At 33.9% G+C, this 4,846-nt stretch overlaps 1 pseudogene; it reads right to left on the bottom strand.

The window, feature by feature from the left end:
* Positions 1 to 2,984: 2,984 nt before the first annotated feature.
* Positions 2,985 to 4,309, bottom strand: LOC110314474 (annotated as a pseudogene).
* Positions 4,310 to 4,846: the final 537 nt, after the last annotated feature.

The following is a 4,846-nucleotide window of genomic DNA, read 5'->3' as shown; positions in this document are numbered from 1 at the left end:
GGCTTCATAAGTTATGCATACATTATAAAATAGAATTTTCATAAGCAATTTAGACTTGCATGATCTTATTATGAAGAAATTTCTAAATGGGGATAAAATTAAGTGAATATTTATAATTCAAAACAAATGTTCACTTAAAGATCTTTTCTCAGAACTGAAGTGCAATTGTTCCTATCATTGTTGATTAGCATAATTTGAGAAATGCCTTGTAATATTTCTTAAATACATGTTCAACGATATTAAAAGTGATAAAAAATTTAGCAATAAAAAAGTATAGTTACTCGTTTATAAATTAACAAAATACAATAAAAGACAATAACAATTTAAAGCTAGGAAAGAAGTGATTATCCATATAAAAAAATTACTGATGTATAACAATCTAAATTACATCTAAAATGTGAACTCTTCCCCCTCTAACAAATCTTTTATATTAATAAAGTATTAAATTCTCCCCCAAAGACACTGTATATTATCTTCAGGAAGCTGATGGTATGCATGCAATTTAATTGACAAAAAATAATCCCAACAAACTATATGTAGTAGAACACACCTAAAATCCAAATATGCAGGAGATTAAGTCAGGGAGATGTAGAATTGAAGAAAAATTTGCTCTATATATTGTGTTCATGGGGCAGTGTGGATATCAAAGTATCTTATATACTACTAATAAATTTATTTCATAGTTGATTTTTTTGCATAAGATTGTTAAATAAAACAACAATAATATTTAAAAACCACAGCACTCCCCCCAGAAAGCAAACTAACATAATTCCCATGAGAAGACACAATGTGTTGGGAAAAATTGTCTTGGACTCATAATCCAATGTCAAGGTGGGAGAAAGAACTCTAGATAGAAAAAATACAATTTATATGGATCTAAATATGATGATGTCTTAAATATAAAGAGCTTTAAAACCTAGAACGAACTTTCAAAAACATTGAGGAGAGAGAGAGAGAGAGAGAGAGAGAGAGAGAGAGAGAGAGAGAGAGAGAGAACAGTCATGCTAAGAGTGGGAGTGACTGAGCTTCTTAGCTTCTTCAGAGTGTCTTTTGATTGGTTGGGGAATGTCTATGACATCAAATCTCAAGTAACAGAAATATCAAACATTTATAAATTTGGAGACATTGGGAAGAATTTTCATATCATGTATTTTAGTTTAACATAATGTACATGATAAGTAGCATGAAAAATCATGTAGCATAGTTAAAATTTTTCAAGTCACAACAAAGACTGCATATTTCTTCTCTTTAGTATTTTATTTATTTTATTTTGTTCAATTTTATGTCCAGAGTTAAAATTTTTCTAATCACATCATAAACTGCTTATTTCTGTTTTTCATTTTTATTTATTTAATTTAGTTCAATTTTATGGGCAATAATACTTCACCAAAGCTATGTATATATCAATGGTAGGGATGTAGAGAAAATGAAAGTTTTATACAGTTAGAGAGAGTGTTGCATTTGTGGAAAATAATGGGTGCATTCATTAAAACGATGCTAGCATGAGAATCAGCAAACCTGGCAGCTTGTGTTTATCCAAAGGAAAGTAAAATTGGTTATCCAAAGGGATATCTACATTTCCAAATTCACTCCAGCATTTTATGGACAATAACCAAGAAATGAAACCTAAATATCCATTGGTTAATGACCAAAGAAAAGACAGTAGACATATAAAATAATATTCCGCTATTGAAAAATGAAAACTTGCCATTTGTTAAAATATGGTCAAAATTATAGATAATTATGTTAAGGTAAATAAGCCAAGCATAATGGAATAAGTATGAGGGTATAATTTTTATGTATTTAAATCTATTTAAATTGTTCAATTTAAAAATAAAATTGAAGATATCAAAACATCAATGTATACAATAAAATAAAACATGCTTTTGATTGTAAAACAACGACATAGGTATATACTTATAGTGGTTGTCACTGGGTATTGTGTAAATAGATATCATATATTTAAACATGAATAATATCCTCTGTATAATACAATACAAAATACAGTATTTTAACTAACATTGTAGATGTGTTTTATTTTTATTTGAGAACATGAAATATATAACCTGAGGTACTAGTTACTTTGTGAGCATGCTTCAAAATTCTAATGACTCTAATAGAAGATGTAGCCTTTCTACCTGCCTGAGTGACCACACAGGATTGTAAATACTCCTTTAATCAATTTTCAAAATCCATTGTGATGAGCATATTAAGTGGGAATATTTACAGTCCTCTGTAGTCATTGATGCAGTTGCAGCTGGCTTATGCAAATGAACCTGCAGTTATATGTTCCCATTAGGTATATCTATTTTTATTTATTGTAGTATGTTTGTTGCTTTTGAAAAGATCTATCTTTACTCATGATTTTAATTGTTTTAAGCCAGGTGGTGGTGGTGGCACTTGGGAGGCAGAGGCATGCGTATTTCTGAGTTTGAGGCCAGCCTGATCTACAAAGTGAGTTCCAGGACAAGCAGGGCTACACAGAAAAACACTGTCTCAAAAAATAAATTAAATGTTTTAAAATCTCTGAATTAACTTTTATACTTTTAGAACTTAAAAATTACCTTCAATATTTTTTGAACTTCCTGCATCATATTCCTAGTTGGTAACTATAAATTCTTTTCAATTACTGTTTAGTCATGTTAAAACTTTATTAAATAAATAAGTTTTCATAGAAATAGCACATAAGCATGAATTTATTTTTTTTTATTTTTTATTTTATTATTTTTTTATTTACATTTTAAATGCTATCCCGAAAGTTTCCTATACCCCGCCCCCCACCTCTGCTCCCCTACCCACCCACTCCCACTACTTGGCCTAGGCCTTGCCTTGTGCTGGGTCATATAAAGTTAAGCATGAATTTATAATGGCATAATTCAAGAAAAAAATCATTTGTACACTCTTGATTGCTAAAAGTTAATAATTTACAATAAGAAACAAAATAAATTCAATTAATATTTTTCATGGGCTTTCTGAGATCAACTTTAAATAGAAACTAACTGAAAAATAAACGTCTGTTTTCCTCCTAAATAGTTGTTTATTGATAGTGGGATGGAAAAGATTTTAGAATTAGCATTTACAGACAAAAACACATACACATGAGGGTAGCAAGAGTGATGGGAATGAGCCTGAAGGCTCCTCTTCAATAACAAGTGGGAAGACAGGGACCTGGAATATTGATGGAGCACCTCTGGTGAGTAGGCACAGTTAGAGATGAAGAGAGATTCCCTGATTGCCATTCCAACCCCGCTATTTGGTATAGGTATACTTCTCTTGACAAGAGAGGTTGTTGGCCAAGACTCACTTGATATAAGCCTCCTGAACCACCTTCAGATTTTCCTTCTTCCCAACCCAGGATTTTAGAGCAGAGTCCTGCTGGGCTCCAGCATAATGGAAAGTCAAGGTCCATGGCTTGAGACAGAACCTCTTGATAGCACTGAGGTTGATGGTTGCCCTTTCCTCATTTTTCCCTCCAAATAGGAAAGCAACCCTGCGGACATGAGGGGGGACTGTGTGATGACACATTGCTGTGACCAATGCCATGTCAATCTCTTTATTGGAAAATTTATGGGTACAATCATGGCCATATGTAACGATGTTGGGCTTCAGCAATGTGAATTCCAGATAGACACATAGTGGTCACTCAGATCCTTGAAGACAGCTTCCAGTACCTTCTCCGTTACATACTGGCAGCACTTCAAGTCATGGTCCCTGTCAGAGAGTATTTCAGGTTCCAGAATGGGTACATTGTCATTCTGTTGGCAGATGATGGCATAATGGGCAAAAACATTGGCATTTTCCACTATGGCAAGGGCCAAGGGAATATGTTCCACAGTCTTTACCATAAATCACCACTTGGCAAGGTTGGTTCCATCCTTCTTATACTGAGCTCAGCATTCAGACTGGCCACCAGCCCTTGGGTACTAACTAGTCTTTCTATTGGCTCCTGCCAGGAACACTAAATCCTCATCTACATTAATGCCCACAAAACCACCATTGGACTTGATAACTTGGGGGAAGGGACATCCATCATCTGCCTTCTGATAGAGTGTCTCATGGAAGAGGATCTCCCCACCTGACTCCCTACCTCAGTGCAGGGATTAACAAGGTCAACAGCAGTCAACAGCATCTGGCAGTAGAAATGTCTGCTCTTGCTGCTATCTGTGCCAAAGGACTGCAGATAGCTGACAACATTTCCAGTGGACTCTTCTGCAGCTAGAATGCACTTGTCCAGAGCCAAAATTTGTTGAGGGATGTCAGACAGCTTCTTCTTATGCTCTGGTGTCATTGTTGAATATGAATACGGCATGGGTCCGGTGGCAACATGTTCCTGACACAGGATGGAGTAGGTCTGCTGGGTACATAGGTAGCTAGGCAAAAAGACTGAGGAGCAAACACAGCTAGTACCACCAGAACCTCATTTTGCAGCTTGTTCCAAGAGAACACAGCCTATTCAACTGAGGTGGAAAAGGGGATCTTCTATTCTGCTTTGAGATGCTAATAAAAATCTTTTTTTTCAGTAAAATTAATGAAGCAATTTTAATTTTATTTTTTTGTTCTTCTAAAATGTTGTGAGTATTGCTACAGAAAAGAGAAAAGACATTCGACTATAACTATTCTATCAATATATTACATATTAATCAGTATAAATAGAATTTACATATACATGAACAAGCTAATACAAAATATGTGCTTGCTTACTAAGAAATATGGTTATTAAAGAAATTAATGCTGCCTATGTTTTCTGAAAGCATTAAATACATTTTTAAGAGTAATTTATGTCAGAATAAGGCACAGTAATATACAATATTATAGTAACTTTGATATGTCTATGTTTGATTTTACA

Source organism: Mus pahari, chromosome X, assembly GCF_900095145.1.
Source record: "Mus pahari chromosome X, PAHARI_EIJ_v1.1, whole genome shotgun sequence".
Taxonomy (NCBI): Eukaryota; Metazoa; Chordata; class Mammalia; order Rodentia; family Muridae; genus Mus; species Mus pahari.
The sequence above is the reverse complement of the archived record's forward strand: the minus strand, read 5'-3'. Positions and strand labels throughout refer to the sequence as shown.